At 40.2% G+C, this 22,342-nt stretch overlaps 2 protein-coding genes across 2 annotated transcripts in view; one reads left to right on the top strand and one right to left on the bottom strand.

The window, feature by feature from the left end:
* nt5dc1 (5'-nucleotidase domain containing 1) overlaps window positions 1-22,342 on the top strand; it is a 514,716-nt gene that overhangs the window by 179,983 nt on the left and 312,391 nt on the right. The window lies entirely within an intron of this gene.
* The window catches only part of LOC125452309 (uncharacterized), a 197,863-nt gene that overhangs the window by 13,578 nt on the left and 161,943 nt on the right, over window positions 1-22,342 (bottom strand). The gene's annotated exons all lie outside the window — the stretch shown is intronic.

The raw sequence follows: 22,342 nt of genomic DNA, 5'->3' as shown, positions 1-22,342 counted from the left end.
AATCTCTTTTGGGTTGGCAAAGTTATATTATTTTGAATAGAATGTGATCCGTGTTTGTCAGCCGCATAGTGAGTTGATGCATTATGCTAGGCTTTATCTCACAAGAGATTTGGCTGACAAACAGATAACTGATTGTCTAGACCCTGCAACGTGTCATTCAAATTCTATTAAGGTAATTCAGATAGTAGTTGTGGATGCAGCACTGTGAATTGACCTCATGTAGTTTCTAGAGTTGTCACTTATATTATTGTGTTCAGCTTTAAACACTCCCACATTATCTGTCAAGTTATTATGACAAATATGACTAACGGAGACTAATGCTTAGTAGCAGTTTGTTCCAGCAACTATATTTTAATAATTTTGTTTTGTCCCCAATTATTTATGATCTATAATTGCAAAACCCTGATAACTGCAATGGATTGCAGTTGATGTTAGAATTGAAATATATATGGTGTCCCACTTACAGTTTCTCAGCTTTCATGAACTCCAACTTTGCATACTTTGTCTTCCTCTATGGCAGACTGTTGCAGTTACACCAGGAAGAATATCTTGTACGATTAAATTCTAGAGGAAGATCTCATGCACCAACATTACTATATTGCATTTTTACTTGGTTTATTAAGAGGCTTAGGACATCACTAAAGTTGCAAAAGGTAGAGCTACATCTGATGAAGGGTCTAGGCCCGAAACGTCAGCTTTTGTGCTCCTGAGATGCTGCTTGGCCTGCTGTGTTCATCCAGCCGCACATTTTATTATCTTGGAATCTCCAGCATCTGCAGTTCCCATTATCTCTAATAGTTGCAATACTAATTTTGGGCCATTACCATATAAAGATTGTCCTCGGTAGGAAAATTAAGGAAGAATTGTTAAGCCCTGAGGAAAACCGAGACAGGCCAACAATTGTTATGAAAGGCCTTGATTTCAATCCAGTGATGATATAAAATGAAGATGTAGGGAGGAAGAAGAGCCGTAAGAATAATGTTTTGACGTTTGAGGAAGTGACGAGTTGACCATATTGATTTCATGACCTTTTACTGGAGTAAATTTGAGCTCCATTGCAACAGTGAGGCTTGCATGTTTTCAAATACTCTCAACTGAAATGCTCTGTCAATATTAAAAATAATGCTGTAAAGGCTTCCTCAATTTCTAACATACAGAATTAAGTTTATTCCAAAAGTAGAACCTGATAGTTATGTGTGTTCCCCAGTTACGTACAGTTGTGATTAGAACATAGAGCTTCATGTGATTTAAAAATATTAATAGAAAAATTTCAGGGAATTGTTCTGTTTATTCAAAAACTAGTCTGGTTCAGGGATATCAAATAATAAACCTTGCCCATCTGGGATTTCGATTCTTAAGACTTGGAGTCATATGTTGGCTGTATCTTGTTTGGTGGCAGAATGTGTTAATTTCCTACTCCAGAGTTTTAAGCACATGAACTGAAGCTGACACAATACTACAGTGTTGGCTATGTAGTCCTTTAGCTGTGTCACTAAATCAAGGCCTGGACTGTTCTATCAGGTAGACATGAAATATCACTTGGAACTACTTTGAAAAAAATCATAGGGGAGATATCCTCAGTAAATTGGTCAATGTTGAGACCTCAATCAACATGACCAACATAGTTTATCTCATCATTGTCACATTGCGGTTTGTGGGAGCATGCTATGTAAAATTGACTCCCAATATACCTAGATTATAACAGCGACAGCATTTTCAAAAGTGTTTCATTGGTTGTAAAATACTTTGGAACGTTCTGTGGTCTTGCCATAGCGCTATAGAAATGCAAGTCTTTACATTTTGCCAGTGTGATGAAAATATCTTCTCTCTAATAATGCAGAAGTTCAAAGTAAATGGGTTTTAGTTGCCTTCAGTTAGACTTATGTGCATGAGTAGATTCCAAATTACTGATAATTTGGCCCTGAATTAGCAGTATCGCTCAGAGACACCACAAATATGTCTAGTGTGGCAAATGAAATTGCCACATAGATGCAGTGGGTGGTGCAGTTTTGAAGTTGGGGTAATGGAAGTTGTTTCACTGTGGAGCAAAGTTTCCTTTACATGAACCTTTATCCACTTGCATTGAATCATGTGGGCAAAGTGCCTTTTACTCTCAGTTTCAAACTTCAATTCTGTTAAACCAGTCTATCCCTTGCATAGAACGTGTCATATCAATCACCACATAGTCCCATAACTAGGGAAATTCTAATGCTCATTGTTTTGCTATCTCCCATCACTGCTCACAGACATGAGTGGAACAAAATCGAGTGTGACCAAGAGCTTGAAGTAGAGGATTGCTTGGCCAAGAACTAAAGACGTATATGAGGAAAGTGAGGTGTTCAAGGAGTGTTTGAGGTTGGACTAGCAGCAAATCCAGTCACCAAGGTTAGCTGCCATGGTCACGTAGACAATACCTTACATAACTTGTGAATCTATAACACCATTAACATTATACATTGTATTCTACCTGTTTTACTGTTTGGGTCTAGTTACTTGAGGAACAGAGAAAATAGCAGGAATAGGCCATTCTGCCCTTCGAGAGTGCTCTGAGTTTCATTATAATCATGGTTGCACGTTTCCTTCTTGAAAATATTCAATGTTATGGTCTCAGCTGCTTTCAGTGTAGATAATTCTACAGGCTGACCATTCCATGGCTGAAGAAATTTCTCCTCCTCTCAGTCCTAAATGACCTACCCCACACCCATAATCTGTGACCCTTTGCTGCGGACACCCCTCTTTCTCCCCCCCCACTCCTCCCCCCAGATCATTGGGTTCTTCCTTCCTGCATTTACCCTGTCTTGTCATGTTAGAGTTTTACAGGCATCTATATTGATTCTTCCTTATTCTTTTAAAACTCCAGTGAATGTGGTCCTAGCCAATTTAGTTTCTCTCACACATCAGTCCTGCTATCCTAGGGATCAGTCTGGTAAACCTTTGTTCTATTCCTTTCATAGCTGGAACAGCTATCCTTAGATAAGGGAACCCAAATTGTGCACGGTTCTCCAGATGTGGACCCTCACCAAGGCTGTGCACAATTGCAATGAGACATCCCTGTTCCTATGCTTAACAGAAAAGCCAAAAATCCCATGTGCCTTCTTCACTGCCTGTTGCACTTGCATCACTTCCTTTCCACCACTGGTGCACAAGGACACCACGCTGTTGTTGTACCACCCACTTTCCTCATCTATCACCATTCATGTAATAATCTGCCTTCTCATTCTTGCTACCAAAGTGAATACCTACAATTTAACCACATATGCTATGTCTACCACCCATTTTCCCATTCTTTTAACTTGTGGACATTATATCTGAAGCATCTCTACATGCCCCTGTCAGTTCACCCTCCAACCTGGCTTTGTGTCTTCTAAAACTCGGAGATATAACATTTAGTTCCCTCAAATTAATCAGTAATATACATTGTGTAAAACGAGTCCGTGCACGGTTTCCTGTAGTCCTCACGAGTCACGGCCTGCTGATCCAAAGGAAAAAACCACCTTATTCCAGCTCATTGTTTTCTGTTTACCTACCAGTTCTGTTTCCATGTCATTAAAGCACGTCGGAATAAGGGGATTGTAATTTTACATGCTACTGTCTTATGTGAGATCCTGTTGAAAGCCTTCCGAAAGTCCAAGTAAACTCCATCCATTGACTCCACTTGTCAATTGTACCACTTAGATCTCAAAAGTTCCAGTCGATTTTGAAACGTGATTTTCTTTTTGTAAGTTCATGATGACTGTCTGATTCTGCCACTGCTTTGTAAGTGCTCTGCTATGAAATCTTGTGTAATGGACTCTAGCTTTCTCCCTATTTTTGATGTCAGGTAAACCTGTCCATAAATCCCTGTTTCTGTTGCCTCCTTTTCTAAATAGTAGGGTCTGACGCAAAGGTCTTCTCTCATTCCTTTAAATACCAATTAGTACTGGCCCAACCTGGTAATTTAAATAGTGCAGCTACATTAGCTACCCTAACATGCACAGAAACTGTTCTAGAGTCTGTACAACCTTAAAAGATTATCACTATTACATCCACTATTTCTAGCGCCACTTCCTGAAGTACTCTGAGATGTAAATTATCTGTTCCTGTGGATTGATCAATTTTAATCCCATCAGTTTCCCCAGTGCTATTTCCCTACGAATACTGATTCCCTTCAGTATGTTTGTCTCACCAGTCTCTGTATTGCCAGGGATTTTTATTGCTTTGGAGGCAGTTTCAATTAACATGTTGGGCCAGTACTAATTGGTGTTCAGAGGAATGAGAAAAGACCTTTGCGTCAGACCCTTCTGAAACAAATGATACCCTCAATGACTTGACCAAATTGAATGACTTTATTGTCACATGTACTCATGAGTACAATGAAAAGTTTACAAGTTGTGACTTATGGTACCTTAGGTACATAGGTTCCTAGGTACAGATTCTTGAGTATGAATTCTTAGGAAAAAGGATTAGAAAAATAAAATAAGTCCAGCTTCACAGAAATAGATGCTGAGGTGATGTATTGCCTTGTTGGGGAATCTAGAAATGGGGCGCATTTCAAAAATTCAGAAGCTCCCCTCTCAGGTGGTGAAGAGAAGCAATTCTTCTCTAAGGGAGAAATTACTTAATCAGAGAGTAAAGGATGCTGGGTAATCAAATATCTTCGAAACTAAGTTAGGCTTTTGATCTAGAAGGGAGTTTTGGCATCAGCCAGAATTATGGGACTCTGGTCACAATCAATCCACCGTGATCTTATTGAATGCCAGGGTCAGAAATCACATGATACCAGGTTATAGTCCCACAGATTTATTTGAAAGCACAAGCTTTCGGAGTGTAGTCCCTTTATCAGTGTGAAGTGAGGAAAAAAAATCACACAGAACACTGCATTTATAAGTCGTGGATCAAATGGCCAAGTAACTGATGAGGATGTATTAAACAAACATAAGATGCTATTAAATCTTTAATCAGTTAGAAGACTTTAATTGATTGATATGTATATGTAAATCCCTGAATTTTTTTCAAGTCACTGCCTTGAGAGAACTAAAAGTTTTATCAGTGTAAAGAAGCGGTGACTTTTTTGGTCAGAGTGCATTAAGTGCCAGATTTGGGTGAAGGGGCTGAATGGCCAACTGCTCCTCCTCTTGCTTGAGATATTCTAAGGTCCCCAAAGCATTTTACTAAAGATATAATCTGACAGAGTATGATATTGAGCAAAGTACACAAAATGATGAGAGCCATAGATAGGGTGGATTGTCAAAAGCTTTTTCCCCAGGATGGAAAGATCAACTGCACGAGGGCACAGGTTCAGAGTGAGAGGGATGAAGTTTTTCACACACATGGTGGTGGATGCCTGGAATTCATTGCCAGTGAAGATCATGGAAGCAGGCATGAAAGCTACATTTAAGGCGCATCTTGATAGACACATGAACGGGAAGTGAACAGAAGGATGGAAACCATGCATAGGCAATAATTAGCTTGCTTAAATAAAGATTAGGAATTGGCACGGGCTTATTGGGCCGAAGGACCTGTACCTGTGCTGTATTGTATTGTATTTCCTTGAATTTTAAGGATTGTAGGATGTTCTAATGTTGTGCATATTGCACTGATTAAGACAAAACACATGTCAATTGTGGGCAGCTATTATTTTACATTTACACCTGTGCAACAAAGAGGGCAGTAGAACAAAATGATCAGGTCTTGCAATACGCAAGACTCCCTTCTCTACTTAACGAAAAAATCTTATTCATTAAATATAAGATGGCACATGTTGACCCAGTATACTTGGCCCTGATGTGCAAGGAAGCAAACATGATTTGGGCTGCTTTGCGAAGATGCACAGATGTTTAAGGCATACCTACACAAAGTCCACATGGCAAGCAACAAAGAGGACAACCACCTGTGTGAGTGGTTCACTTTGTGCTCTGCAAAAATGTTAGCGTCTGTTTTTGGAGGGATTTTTTGGAGCTTCAAAAGTTGCCTTGCATGTCAATATCTGCAGTCGACAACTTCTCAGAATTACAATATATTTAATTCAACATCAATGATTCTTGAAAGTTTAACAGATTGGGTTCCTTACCTCTTTTGAATGTAATCACAATCAAAGCAAAAGTGATTGATACTGCCAAAACAAGTTGAATGTACCAATAAATTATAAAATCCCTGCAGTTTGGAAGCAAGCTATTCAGCCCATTGAGCCCACACTGACTCTCGAAAGGGGATACCACCCAGACCCACATTCTTGTCCTTTTCCTGTAACCCTGCATTTCCCATGGCTAATTTAGGAAATCAAAAGTGTGTCAACATGTTTTTTACTTTTCATGTGAGAAATGAAGAATAAAAGAAAGTTGATCCCTGCCTTATCTTTCTGTTGTAGTGAATTGCAGTAGGTAAGACTAATCATTGTCTGCAGTTTTTAATGTATTATTGAACTAACCTCATTTATACCTCCCCAGCAAAGAGGTTAGTACAAGAATATGGTCAGATCTTAGAGTGTACTAGAGCTGCTTAATTTTCTAGCGAAGGGATTAAGCTCATTCATTCTTTATGAATGTGCATATCCTCCTAAGTGTGATTTTTAAAAAAATAATATTGCACTATTCCTTTCTTTCATTTTTCTTGTCAAGTGATCAGATCAGCATATCTCCAGTTGCGGTCTAACCAAAGTTCGATGCGGGTTGAATGTAAATGATTGATTTTTCAATTCAGTCTGTCTAGAAACAAATGATTTTTTAATGACCTTATTTATTTGTGTCACAACTTATGTTGCTTATGCTATTAATTCTGAAGTCTGAATTGTCAATGGAAATTATGAGCAGCAGTAGAGTCCTTGTGCATATTCAAGACTGAGACAGAATTTTGCTCGGTTGGGGAATGAAGGGTTACATGTAAAACACAGGAAAGTGGACTAGAGGAATGTAGGATCAGCCATGATCATATTGAAAGGTGGAGCATGCTGAAAGATCCAAATGGCCTACTCCTGTTTCTGTTTCTGATGGTCTTATACTTGTGCCAGCATGGCTAGCTGTTCTTTGTCCTGGACAAAGATGTCCCTTAACACCTTCAGCATCTGCAAATATGTATCCATTTCTTAAATATTTTCAATGACTGGCCTCCACAGCCTTTTGTGACAGGGGTTCACCACACACATAATAAAGACATTTTTATGTATTCTCATTCCAAAATGTCCTGAGACAGTGACTCCTTGTTCTGCACCTCACCAGGGAAAACATCATCCATGAAACCAGCCTCTACATGCCTGTCAGATGTTTACATGTTTAAATGAAATCCCAAGTAAATACAAGCCCAGACTCTCTGTGTATAACATGACCACCATCTGGTGAACCTTTAATGTATTCCCTCTGTAGAGACTACATTTTTTTCTTAGTTGAGACATTAATATGTGGTGTTGAGGTAGAGGATCAGTCATGATAATGACAAACGGTGGAATGGGCTTGATGGGCTACATGGCCTAGTCCAACTGCTATGCTTCTGTTGTCTTGAATTGCACACACACTCCAGGTGTGGTCTCACCCAGACCCTGTACAGCTGTAGTGAAACATCCCTGCTCCTTAACTCAAACTCCTTGGCAATTAAGGCCATTATACCATTTGCTTGTTTTTATTGACAGGTCTATAAGGCAAGTAAAATCCATTCATACATCATTCTTTGAAATGTGAATATTTTATCAGGGAAGAAAGTATCAGTTGGCAACTTTTAGTGGGATGCCAACAATTTGGTTAAGTTGTTTATCACAGTAATAAGCGGTACTTATATAGTGCCTATGAATATCAAGTACAGTTCCAAACCAAGAATATTGACTGAAAGTTCACTAAAGAAAATGGTTTGAGATTAAAAAAAAAGTGTAGTGAAGATTTAAGGATGTGCTGAGATTCTGCCGGAGACTTCCATTAATAAGAGATGACTGGAAGAGGGTTACAGTGTACAGAAGTGGGCTCTGGAATGGAAGAGATTTAAGTGATATGTTGAAGTGGGTTCAAGAATTCACTGTGGGTCAGTGAAGTCAGATAATCTGAATGAACAGGACTTAATCTGTGTTAGATTTTAAAATGATGCTCATGAATTCAACTCTAGAAACACATTCATGTTAAAAAATCTCTTGTGAATCATTCAGGAATTCAGTTTTCAAATTACTTGTTGTATTTATTGTATTTTTCCCTATGGGCATAGTATGAATTGGTCTGATTAAGATGTTTGGGTAGATTTCATTTGAATGTTCTGAATAATTTTTTTTTATTAAGGGAGTTTACTTTCCATTATTAGAAATGTATGGATATGCTTTTTTGGAGGAGGCAGGATGAAAGATGAGTGTTTATTAGCGAAAATAGGCAAAAAAAAACTTTGGGTGTGATTATCAAATGCCCACTGAAAACATTCAAGCAATAGCATCTGGTTTTACATGCATCAAACTAGCGAGTTTTGAGAAGATTTGTAGCTCAGGTTGAGGTTCTGGATGTGAGTTTGCTCGCTGAGCTGGAAGGTTCATTTTCAGACGTTTCGTCACCATACTAGGTAACATCATCAGTGAACCTCCGACGAAGCGCTGGTGTTATGTCCCGCTTTCTATTTATCTGGTTAGGTTTCCTTGAGTTGGGACATAACACCAGCGCTTCGTCGGAGGCTCACTGATGATGTTACCTGGTATGGTGACGAAACGTCTGAAAACAAACCTTCCAGCTCAGCGAGCAAACTCACATCCATGCATCAAACTGTATTCTGGAACAATTCAAAGCCATATATTTAAAAGACGTAAACAGGTTAAATGTTTGTATGGAATTAATTAAAATAAACAGAAATAATTTGTACAATTATATCTACTTTACTGTAGAAACAAAAACTTAATGCATTGAGAAAAGCTTTGCGAACAGTGACAAGACAGTTCTGATATTCAAAATTGTTAACTGTATGACTAGAATAAACATGCTGAACTTGAAATAGTTGAAGAAAATTTGGAAGGACCAGTCTAGGCCACTACAGAAACACACCAATCGGAAGCATACAAATGCTTTTTAACTTATTCTGAATAGAGTATACAAGCATGTACATATAAACTTGGTCACTTAAAACCAAGAGCACACCTTACAAGGAATCTTTCCCAGAAATCAATGTCATAAAAACAAGCAATAAATAAGGCTGTTCAGCCAATCAAATAAATTCATTTAATTATCAGTGCATTATCTCCTGAATTGCAGGCTTCATTTGAAGTTCACAGCAAAGGGTTTGTAAAGCTTATGTCAGCTTTATTAAAAAAAATTGTGCAAATAACCTTCAGTATGTTCCCATTGGCAATCTGTGACCTCAACATTGAAAACCATCTGAAAGCAATAATTTTCTCTGTGTGCAGAAATGTTAGGGCTAGGAAGAAGGCCATTTGACCCAAGTGACCATTCCTTCTAATTGATTCATAAATGATTTAGCTCCTTTTAATTTTTTCTTCTGGTGCTTGTCCACATTAAAGTAGGGGATATTAGTGCTTTCAGGTGGATCACTTTCCTTTCGTAACTAGTCAAACACCGTATTATCCAATGTAGTATAAGGCTATTTCTCAGTTCTGTCTTTTTCTCAGCAAAGCATCTCGTACTTCATCAGTATGAATTATTTCCATTTCCCAAACCAGGCAAGCTGTGGCTTTTCTGGGTGATATTACCAAATATTTTGGAATGATAGACAGTTTAGTGTTGGAGCTGGATTAAAGTGGCTTAACGGAATTTCACAAAAAGCTGTAAGAGTGAGCAAAGTAAAACCGTACATGCCATCAGTCCGGCCAGTGTTTAGCCAACACCTCAAAAAATGCTTCAATGTAAAGCAAGCTGACAGAGGCAAAACATAAAGAAAATATGCTGCTAACTACAATTAGGATGTAAGAGAAAATTTGAGATGGGTAGAAGTAGTAACTGCTTATAATTTCTTCAACTCATAATGGGCTGTTTTTTACAATTATAGCAGTCTTAGAAGCTTCCCATTTTAAATCGGCAGTCTTTCAACAAGAATGTCTTCTAGTCTCTCAATATGCAACTTGTTTGTGACCACAAGCAAAGAGAGTCATGCTGGTCTGTGTATGGTTTCCTGGCATGTAGTCATGATGCTTTCATAGTGCATCAGTCCTCAATACACTCTCTATTCCACCAGACCATTGGGTGACAAACTGGCTGTTAGGGTTTATCCAACATAATTTTAATAGATGCGATGATCTCTTCCTCAGTAGCTCTGAATGGTTTATACGCTCCATGAGCTGAATACTCTTTGTATCTTGATATTTCCTATCTTACGCTTGGTTCTTTCTTAAAAATGTCTACATTGTTGGTCCTTTGTCGCAAATTCTCCAGCCAGAGGAAATTGAGTTTCCCTAATGCTGAACTGAGGACCACTGAGAGGGAGAGGCATCACGTCGACGCATACATTAGTCCCTGGAAGCAGTCACCCGCACTGAGGAGCAGATCATCTGGCAACAGCCCCCATGATCAGCAGGAGGAAGTGTATCCAGCAGAGGGCAACTGAGAGGGGGAGGCATCACTGCTGCACACATTAAAGCCTGGAAGCAATCATCTGCACTGAGGAGGGGATTGTCGTGGGCTTGGTATCAAGGAGTGCAAGGTCCGGGATGTCTTGGGAGTGACTGCAGAATGCTGTCAAGGGGAAGGGTGAGCAGCTAGAAATCATTGTGCACATTTGCACAAATGATATAGGCGGAGATAGAGATGAGGTCCTGTGGAGTGATTGTAGAGAGCTAGGAAAAAGGTTTAAAACTAGGACCTCAATGGTACTAATCTCCGGATTACTTCCAGTGCCATGGGCTAGTGAGGATAAGAACAGGAGGATGCAGCAGATGAATGCATAGCTAAAGAATTGGTGCAGGGCGCAGGATTCAGATTTCTGGATCATTGAGATCTTTTCTGGGGGCAGAGGTGACCTGTTCAAGAAGGTTGGGTTGCACTTGAACTGGAGGGGGACAGATAGCCTGGCGGGCAGATTTGCTAGTACTGCAAGGGAAAGTTGATTGGGATGGGATCCTCAACAATTGTGAGGGAGGCAATTGTGAGTCTGAAGGAGATACTTAATCAGAAATTGTAAGTTTAAGAGACATGTCAGGCTGGAACAGGACAGGGAGTGAAGAATACCTTTTGGATTAAATTGCATCTACTTCAATGCCACAGGGCTGAGAGGTAAGGCCAATGAACTCAGGACATAGAAAGCTACATGGGGTTGGGATATTAAAGCTATTACAGAAACATGGCTAAGGGAGAAACAGGACTAGCAGGGTACAGGTGCTTTGGGCAGGACGATGTGGAGGAAAGAGGGGAGGGGGAGATGTGTTTTTGATTAAGGGAGTGTCACAGCAGTAATCAGAGATGAAATAACTGAAGGATCATCCAGTGAGGGTTTGTGGTTGGAGCTAAGGAATAAGGGGGCGGTGACGTTCTTGGGGTTGTGCTGTTGGCCTGGACCCTTTGCTGTTTGTTATCTATTTCAGTGATTTGGATGAGAATGTATATGGCATGATTAGTAAGTTTGCGGATGACACTAAAATAAGTGATATCCTGGACAGTGAGGAGGGTTATCAGAAATTGCAGCAAGATCTTGATCAGCTGGGGAAGTGGGCTGAGAAATGGCAAATGGAGTTTAATATAGATAAGTGTGAAGTGTTGCATTTTGGAAAGTCAAATCAAGGTAGGAGTTTCATGTGAATGGTAGGGCCTTAAAGAATGTAGTAGAACAGAGGGACCTTGGAATTCAGGTGCATGGTTCTCTGAAAGTGGAGTCACAGGTAGATAGGGCAGTGAAGACAGCTTTTGGGTCACTGGCCTTCATCGGTCAGGGCATTGAGTGCTGAAGTTGGGAAGTTATGTTGCAGTTGTACAGGATGTTGGTGAGGTCTCACTTGGAGTATTGTGTTCAGTTTTGGTCACCTTGCTACAGGAAGGATGATTTTAAACTGGAAAGAGTGCAGAAGAAATTTGGAAGCATGTTGCCAAGACTCAAGAGACTGAGTTATAGGGAGACGGTGGGCAAGCTAGGACTGTTTTCTTTAGAGCATAGGACACTGAGGGGGAAATCTTACAAAAGTGTATAAGATCACGAGGGGCATGAATAGGGTGAATACATTCAGTCTTTTACCCAGGGTTGGGGGATCGAGGATGAGCGGGCATCAGTTTAAGGTAAGTGGGGAAAGAATACATGGGAAACTGAGGGGCAGCTTTTTTATACAGAGAGTGATGCACATATGGAATGAGCTGCCAGCAGCAATTGGTAAGGTGGGGACATTAACAACTTTTAAAAGGCATTTAGACAAATACAACGATAGGAAAGGTTTAGAGGGATATAGGCCAAGTGCAGAGAAATGGGGTTAGCTTGGGTGGACATTTTGGTTGCCATTGACCAGTTTGGGCCAAAGCCTGTCTCCATGCTGTAGGACTCAATGACTCTCTAATCACAGTGGGCCTTTTCATGTTTGTGAAATCTTCTGTTTGTATCTTTTGTGCATTCTTTGCTTCATTAAAAATACTATTGGGTCTGGATTTTATAGACTCCGCTGACATGTTTGATTGGCTTGTAAAATGCACTCTGAGGTGTGTATGTTGCCTTTGCATCCAATGCACATCTGTCTCCCATTTCACATCAGGCAGGTCTCTACCTGCACTGGGGCCTTTTTACGACTTTAAGCGGCCAATTAACTGCAACTTTAAATGCCACATTCCACCTAGCCACTATTTCCCTTCTGACAGGTGGAGGTCTAGGTCAAGGCAGGTAGCGTGGTAGGCATTACTTGGTGAGCTGATGTCTGGCAGTAGTGGGGATGGGAGTGGGTGTTTTCTTTGAGGAGACCCCTTGTGCCTATTGGTTGCATCCTTTAACCCCTCTCAGTCACACTTGCTGCTGCCTTCTAATTTTACCTCCCTGACTTCCTCCTGGAACCTTGCTTCTACCTATCCTCATCTCCTCCCTGGAACCTGCCCAGCTGGACCCAGCGATACCTATGGCTTAGTCTGCCTTGCATAACCAGCTCTTGTTCGGGTTTTGGCTGGAACTTTAGCAATATCTACAGCTTGAACCTGTCACTGCTGGAAGTATAGATTTGCTAACTGTCCAAGATAGGGCTTGCCCCTTTCTACACTTGGTTGAACTTAAATATTTGAGAGTGGGATCGTGAGTATCATTTTAGTTGGAGAGAGTGGTGATTGGGGGACCGGTAAGCAGGAACAGATGCCATGCAGATCTAACCCATGGTGTTAGAAGTCTCTCATCAGATCCCTGGTCTTCGTTTCATTCCTGGCAATTTCCTAATGATTTTACACTTAGATAATGTCACATTAATGTTTTGTATTTTCTGGGGAATGTGAAGTTGCACTATTATGCCAAATGTAGTGTAATCACAGTTTTGTACCAGCTTATTTTTCTTGCCCCTTTTATGAAATCCAAATTAGTAACATTATCATGCATTTACATACTTGTTCATACTTTCTGAAATGATATATTTGAATCAATATATCTCAGTGTTAATCTGCATATATTACGATCATTTCGTGGAATGTATGCTCTCCTTTGTGATCTATCCATAAAATTTATCATCTCCCACCCCTCTCCATTAAAATGCTCTTTCATTTGTCACTTTATTTTGATATCCTGACTGCTTTTATTAAAACATGTTCTAAACATCTGCACTGTGTATAAAACTGACATCAGGTTTCAGTACTGTATTGTTGTATACTTGCTCAAATCTAAGTCATCCATATGTAATGAACAAAAGCTTTGGCTTTTGACACAGCACTTCTAAGTCTTTTCTAGTTCAACAAACTTTTCATACAGGCTGGTAGATTGAATCTGATAAACACATTTTTAAGCCTCCATCTGATGGATACTTCTGTTTTATTTCCTTTTCCTCATGTTATCATATCCATTACTGCTTGTCTACCATGCCAAGCCCCTCCTAGGTACCTGCCCAGCTATCTAAAGATATAAAAATTTGAGGAAAGCAGTAAGAGGTAGGTAGAAAGTAGAAAAATAAAAATCACTGGTAGCAAACTTAACATTCTGAGTTTTATATGTTTTAAATATGCTTAGTAAGGGCACTTGCAAATTACACTGTATTTGACAATAGGGATATAACAGGCTTATTAAACAACTACTTTCACTGTGAAGAAAAAGAAAAATGATTGCCAGCAGTTCAACGGAACCTAAAAGTAAGTTGACTTGAGTAGCTTTTTTGGATTCAGTTTAAGGAAAAAAAGTCAAGGTATATTAGAGAAACTAATGGAGCTTCAGATGGTCACGCTTCCAGAATATGATGATTTCTACTTTAGGGTATTGAGAAAATAACTGCGGAAATTTATGTTAGCTGTGTTGCGTATAATTTTCTAACCTTCAAAATCTGGAAACTGTGCCTTCAAATTGAACAGTTGCCATTATTTCAGTTCTTTAAAATGCTATTTAACCCCATTTGTTGAAACAGATTCTATCCCTGCTCCCATTGTTTTGAGCTGAAGGAGACTTCACAACTCTAGTGTTCCATGCAGTTTTGAGTTGAGTTTCTAAACTCATCCTGTAAATGGTAAAGCTTGTTTACTTCCACCTGGAATAGTTCTCAAAGCAATTTGTCTGCTTCTGGAAGCTCTTATCTATGCCTTTATCACTCTCTGACTTGACCACTTCAATGGTGTTCTGTATGTTTCACCTTATCTACAATTCTGTCAACTGCATTCTTCCCTAAGCTTCTTCCTGCTCATTCATTTGTAGCCCCTGTAGCTCCTCCAGCCCCTCCACCTACGGCATATTGATTGCTGCACAACTCCCTAGTCCATACACCCCACCGTTGAAGATCAGAAATTCAGTTGCCTTTGTCCACACACCTGTATTATCTCACCAAATCACTTTCCTTTCACCTGCTTCCCTACTTAAAACTCAGATCTTTCACCAATCCAACAGCATTGTCTTTATCGAGTTATCTCTCATAGGTCCTGATTACTTCGAATTTTTCCGAGTGTAGAGCAAATATAGTTCATCTTGTTAACTCTTAAGGCCTTTATATTCAAGTGTGTTTATTTGTATTGCTCGAATCATGGGATTGGCATTTAGTTAACAGTTGAATTAGTTAGCTTGCAGTTATAGAGATAGCAAGGTGCGGAGCTGGATGAACACAGCAGGCCAAGAATAAGGAGCAGAAAAGCTGACGTTTCAGGCCTAGACCCTTCAGGCCCGCTCCTAAGATGCTGCTTGGCCTGCTGTGTTCGTCCAGCTCCACACCTTGTTATCTTGGATTCTCCAGCATCTGCAGTTCCTGTTATTTCTGTTGCAGCTATAAAACCTGTATTATGCCCACCCCAAATATAGCAGAGTGATTAAAAAAAGGCCCTTAGCAGGTGGACAGGAATAAATCTCTAAAACAGGTTGATTAAGACAATCAGAGATAATGGGAACTGATGAAGGGTCTAGGCCCGAAACGTCAGCTTTTCTGCTCCTGAGATGCTGCTTGGCCTGCTGTGTTCATCCAGCCTCACATTTTATTATCTTGGTTAAGACAATCGTTTAAGCCTTTAATTAAGTTATTGATCTCCCTAATTTTGCCCCCTTAACACCACATCATGTTTAGTGCACATAGTTGAGTTCCCAAGGCATCTTAGATGTTCATTGTAGTTCAGATGTTGCACTTTGCCCTCTGAGTCAGAAGGGCGAGTTCAAGCCTCTGTCTTTGTTTCTTGTATTTATTATATGCTGTTTTTAACTCCTGGAGAAAGTGAACACCTGAGGCTGTGCTGTTTTACCTGTAATAGTTCTGGCATGGTATTAATGATGTCAGATGAAGAGACAGGAGTTAGGCGAGAATGGAGTGAAGCCGTGACTCCAGGCAAAATAAGGGAAACGGGAGGCTCAAGATGGAGAGACTTAAAGATACACTTTGTGGGATTCACTGGAGCATCCTAACTTTACCTGGCACCCCAAAAAGCTTAAGTAAATTTAAATAATTAACCATTCTCATCATAAAAACCGAAAGAACTGTGGATGTTATAAATTAGAAACAAAAACATAAGTTGCTGGAAAAGCTGAGCAGGCCTGGCAGCATCTGTGAAGAAAAAAATCAGACTTAATGTTTCTGGACTGGTGATCCTTCCTTGGAACAGTTCCTCATTTCTCAGAAAGGGCCACTGGATCCGAAATGTTAACTCTGATTTTTTTTTTCTCCACAGATGCTGAGCTTTTCCAGCAACTTCTGCTTTTTGCAACCATGTTCATCCTTTTGTATTGGTGATTTTTGGCACTAGGTTTCCGTGGGGACATCTGCACTTGTCATTGACCGTGCTACTGATCTCTAAATGTGGTGGGGTTTGAGAGGCCAAAGCAGCTTTCAAATCTCATTAAGATCTATGTCTACCTCTGTTCAGGGTTTATTCCTTATCTGAAGCATTGTTAAAAATAGTGCAGGCATATGTGCTATGTGGCTCAGGAGAGCAACATGCTGCAGATATTTTGAACGTATCACATTTCATCATCTGTTTCAACACAGGCTGAAGCTATCATGATAATCTATGCACTAACATGCTCCCATCTAATTGGAATTCTTATTTCATTTAGTAGTTTTAGTATTTTATTTGCAATTCACATAAGGTAATCTAATGTTAATGATCTATAATATGTTCTTCTGTATTTGATTCAAGTATTTTCAAAGTGCTGTTTCTTTTGAATCTGATGTAGCTTGCCTCCCTATTACCTCTGTTGCTAATTGTAAAAGGAATATACAGGTCTTTTATGTGCTTAAGTACAAGCCAGGTAGCATCAGTAGAGTAGGAAAGCTGACGTTTTGGGCCTGGATTCTTCTTCAGAAATGGGGGAGGGGAAGGGGTTCTGAAATAAATAGGAGGGAGGCGATGACAGAAGGTGGATAGACGAGCAGATAGGTGGAGAGAGGACAGACAGGTCAAGGAGGCAGAGATGAAGCCAGATTGAGTGTAGCTAGGGAGTTGGGATGGGGGTTGATCAGTGAGGAGGGAAGGTGGGTAGGTAGGTGGGAGGGAAGACAGATAGGTTAGGAAGGCGGAGGACGAGGTTAGTAGGTTGGAAGTGGGGGTGGGATTGGTCAGTGAGGTGAGAGGAGTGGATAGGTGGGAGAAAAGACGGGCAGGTCAAGGAGGCAGAGGTGAGCTGGGCTTGTCTTGGGATGAGGTTGGGAATGAGCAGATTTTGAAGCTTGTAAAGTCCACATTGAGACCATTGGGCTGCAAGGTTCCCAGGTGGAATGAGGTGCTGTTCCACTAGTCTTCAGGTGGCATTGTTGTGACACTGGAGCAGGCCCAGGATGGACATGTCGTCCAAGGAGTGGGAGAGGGAGTTGAAGTGATTTGAAACTGGGAGCTCTATTCGTTTGTCATAGACCGAGTGTAGGTGTTCCACACAGTGGTCTCCAGGCCTCCGCTTGGTTTCCTCAATGTAGAGGAGGCCACATCGGGAACAGCAGATGTAGTATACCACATTAGCAGATGTGCAGGTGAACATCTGTTTAATGTGGAACGTTTTATTGGGGCCTGGGATGGAGGTGACGGGGGAAGTGTAGGGGCAAATGTGGCAAAAAGGGGCAAACCACTTCCTGTGGTTGCAGGGAAAAGCGCCCGGCGTGGTTGAGCTAGTGGGAAGTGTGGAGTGGATTAAGGAGTCACGGAGAGAGCGGTCCCTCTGGAACGCAGATAAGGGTGGGGAGGGACATATATCTTTGGTAGTGGGGTCAGATTGCAGGTGGTGGAAGTGATGGAGAATGATGCGTTGGATCCGGAGGTTGATGGGGTGATATGTGAGAAGGGGAATTCTGTCTCTGTTGTTATTGCTGTGAATGGTGTGAGAACTGAGGTGTGGAAAATGCAAGAGATGCGGTTGAGGGTGTTTTTGACCACTCTGGAGGGGAAATTGCAGTCTTTGAAACAAAAGGACATCTGATTTTGGGTCCAGGTCCGAAACACCAGCTTTCCTGTTCCTCTGATGCTGCCTGGCCTGCTGTGGGCTCATCCAGGTCCACGCCTTGTTATCTCAGGAACTGCCAATACTGGAGTCTGCTATGCCATCATGAAACCCAAAATGCATGCAGAATTTTGCAGTTTCTGAAGTGTTTTACGTACAGGAATGTCTCTTAAGAGAGTCACTACAAGGATGACCTCTTCTGTCTTTCAGGGGCCCTATTCTCTTTTTAATTGCTCTCTTGCTGTTAATGTACTTTTAGAATCTCTGGATTACCCTTAACATTACTTGCCAGGGCTGTTTCCCATCCTGTCTTTGCCTTCCTGATCCCCCGCTTAAGAATTTCTCTCCAGTCTTGATAATTGTTCAAGAGATGCATTTGAACACAGTCGTTTGCTTTCTTAGAAAATATAAGCGTGGATAAATCTCTGGGGCCTGATCTAGTGTGACCATTGACATGATGGGAAGCTAGGGAGGAAATTGTGGGGACGCTTGCAGAAATATTTTTATCATCTTCAAATATGGATCAGGTGCCTAGGAATTATAAACCTGTGAGCCTGGCTTTAGTGGTGGGTAGATTATTGGAAGTGATTCTGAAATATAGGATTTATATGCATTTGGAGAAGCAAACAATGATTAGGGATAGTCGGCATGTTTTTGTGGGAGGGAAATCTTGTCTCGCAATCTTGATTGTGTTCTTTGAGGGAGTAACCAACAAGATTGATGAAAGCAGAGCGGTCGACATTGTTTACTTGGACATTAGGAAAGCCTTCTGTGTGGTAGGGTAATTAGTAAAGTTATATCACATGGGATTCAGGGTGAGTTTGCCAATTGTATACAAAATTGGCTTAATGGCAGGAGACAGAGGATGATGGTGGAGATAACAAAGTGTGTAGCTGGATGAACACAGCAGGCCAAGCAGCATCTCAGGAGCACAAAAGCTGTCGTTTCGGGCCTAGACCCTTCATCAGAGATGGTGGAGAGTTGTTTGGACTGGAGGCCTGTGACCAGCAGTGTTCCATAGGGATTGGTGCTGGGCCCATTTTGTTTGTCATTTCTGTAAATGATTTAGATGATAATTTAGAAAATGTGGTTAGTAATTTTGCGAGCGACATCAAGATTGATGCTACGGTGGATAGTGAAGGACGTTATCTGAGATTACAAAGAGACCTTGAGTCAATGGCTGAACAATGGCAGATGGAATTTAATTTTGACAAATGCGAATAATTGTATTTTGGTAAAACAAACAAAACAAGACTTTGTGGACATCATTCGGCCCTTGGGTAGTGTTTTAGAACAGGGACACCTAGGAGTTCGGGTACATAACTCCCGAAGTTTGCATCACACATAGATAGGGGAGTTGAGAAGGCGTGGAGCACACTTTCCGTCATTGTTCTGACTTTCAGAGTTTAAGAGTTGGGATGTTATGCTAAATTTGTACGGTATGTTGGTGAGGCCTCTTCAGGGGTACTGTGCCCAGCTCTGGTCTCCCTGTTATGGGAAAGATATTATTAGGTTGGAGAGGGTTCAGAAGAGATTTACAAGGAATTTGCCAGGAGAGGAGGGTTTGAGTTAAATATAAAGAGAGGCTGTTTAGGCTGGGCTATTTTTCACTGGAGCGTAGGAGGTAGAGAGGTGACCTAATGAAGACTTTTAAAATTATGAGGGGTATAGATAAGATGAATAGGGTTTCTTTTCCCTAGGTTGGGAAACTCAAGATGAGGAGGCATATTTTCATAAGGTGAGAGGAGAAAGATTGAAAAAAGACATGAGGGACGTTTTTTTACACAGTGGTTCATGTGTGAAATGAACTTCCAGCGGAAGTGGTGGATGTGGGTGCAGTTACAATATTTAAAAGCCATTTAGGTAAATACATGAATAAGAAATATTTGAAGGGACATGAGCCAAGCATAGTCAGGTAGCACTAGTTTAATTTGAGATTTTGGTCGGCATGGACTGGTTGGACCGAAAGGTCAGTTTTCATGCTTTATGACTAAATACCTCTACCAGCAGGAGGGAAACGTCTCAGTAGGCCATAGTTTTGCAGCCTTTTAAAATGATCGGGATAGAAGTACGCTGTAATGGGAAAGAAGACTGTCATTTCTTGTACCATCTGGAACTAGGTGGACAATTACAGTTCCCACATGGTCTCCTAAGAAAATAAAAGAATTTCTAGAGATGAGCTTAAAAGACTCACATAAGGATTTCATTTTTTAAACTTTTATGGTGACAAGCTAATATCAACAACAGCTAAATATTACTGAGTAGGAAAATAATACATTAAACTGCAGAAATTGCATCTATATTCATGTTTTAGCAAACTTGGTAACCACATACCAGACTTATATTTGGTAAAATTTCCTCCTTAAGATTGCAGTATTTTCATGAAACAGTTGAAAATGACTCCAGTTTGTAACTAGCTTGTCCCCCGTTTTGTTATATTGTAATATTCAATGACTGCCGACAGCCCATTCTCTCGATCGTCTGAGAAACCCTGACAAACCTCCCAGCAGCAAGGCTCACTCCAGCGATTCCTCCCCTCTGATCATGACAGGAGAAATCTCCCAGCGTTGTTAAATTTCTGTGGGTCCTGTCTTTTCAATCAAAGAATGTTTTCCCACTGTAGTTTGTCTGGCAGTTGACAGAGAAAAACGGATCTTTTCCCACTGCAGTCTGTGGCAGCTTCCTTCCTGTCCCTCTGCCTAGCACTCTTTCCCTCCTTCCCTGTATCCAGATTTTTTTTGAAACAGACTTACTGACATCTGTCAGTCTACATGGAGGAAGAACATGTGCCTCTCCCTTTATGTTCAGGTATTAAATATGAAGTTTGGGTCTCACTAATTCTGGGTCTGGGACTCCTTTTTTCATGTTAACCAAGGCATGCCCTATTTCTGGCAGAATCCAATACAATGTCACACCACCCCGTTTTCCAGGATATCTTATTTTACCTTTAAATAGACAGTTTAAAACCTAAATGTCTCATAACACGACTAATTTATAGTAAGTTGTCAAGACGTCCTGCATTTCCATATGAAATGCTTTTCCAGGCAGAGATAAAGGAAAGATCAGCATCCACAGTTCTTTTGGTTTTTATAAAAGAAAGATCAATCACTTGTCTTTTGCAAAAATTAAAGGACATCTCCTATGAAAACCTGAAAGAGGCAGGGAAGTGCTTTTAAATCGGCAGAGGTCCTTGTTATGAATCTGATCCAATTGTTACTATCACCCCATAAAACGAAGTATGGAAGACAACATTGACTGCAAAATGCTGATAAGTATCCTTGCCATTATTTATCAGCGAACTGAGAACATTGTGCAAATGTTGCAGAATGAATTAAACTAACCAAACTAGCCTTTAGAAGTTTTTAAAAGAGGGTGACAGTGTTATTATTTGAAATAATGATTTATTTCTTGCTTCATTATAGTAATTGTGTTCCTCTTGTAATGCAAGAAGGGCAGCAGTTGGTGGTGCCCTAGAGTATTTTAACAAAACATACGACTAAAAAGTTTACATTTCTAATGCATGTATGCAGTAAACTGACTTCACTGCTCCAGTTAATTTAATTTTATTGTTTATCTTTGATCATCATTAGATTTAGAATTTGCATTTATTCAACCATTCATTTCCATGGATGAGAAGCCTTGACAGCAACTAAAAATTTAGTCGCATAATCAACTGAATATAATTGAATTCATAGCAATTCCATGTTGCTAAATAAACTTTATATGGGAATTTGCTGTTTAAATATTAATGTTATAAATTTTCTTGCTGTATTTATTTTGGGGTATAGCAATGTTATAGCATCTTGCTTCTGTAAAACATTATAAATTTATGTAACAGTAAAATTCTTTTGAAAACTTTTAAATAGTTTTAAATATTTTCGCTCATTTTACATGATTAGTTAATCAGTGTGAGGTAAACCTGCAGAGTCAGATAACTTTATGTATGGGTGATTTATTAAAAGCGTCTCCTTATCCCACCTAGTTCATTTTCCCATAGGTAGTCCTCAGCATTTCAAGTGGACAGTTTGATATTAATGTGATCAGCCGGTTATGACTGGTTGATGTTAAAAAGAAACAACAGAAGTATGTATTTTTTCTAAAATAAGAGGCAACTGCATGTTTTACTTGGTAAAAATTACATCCTGAAACTTATAAAATGTGAAGCTGGATGAACACAGCAGGCCAAGCAACATCTCAGGAGCACAAAACCTGATGTTTTGGGCCTAGGCCCTTCATCCCATTATCCTGAAACTTCTTATTAAAGAGGTGTGACTCGCCAGTTGAACCTGTTTGAAACCTCACTTTGACTGTCATCAGCAAAGCCTTATCAAGTGTTTGGGAATAAATTGCACGCATGTTGCAAGTAGCTCCTTTGTCATTGATCCCTAAGAAATTAAGGCAGCCACCAGTTTCT

This window comes from Stegostoma tigrinum, chromosome 4, assembly GCF_030684315.1.
Source record: "Stegostoma tigrinum isolate sSteTig4 chromosome 4, sSteTig4.hap1, whole genome shotgun sequence".
NCBI lineage: Eukaryota > Metazoa > Chordata > Chondrichthyes > Orectolobiformes > Stegostomatidae > Stegostoma > Stegostoma tigrinum.
The sequence above is the reverse complement of the archived record's forward strand: the minus strand, read 5'-3'. Positions and strand labels throughout refer to the sequence as shown.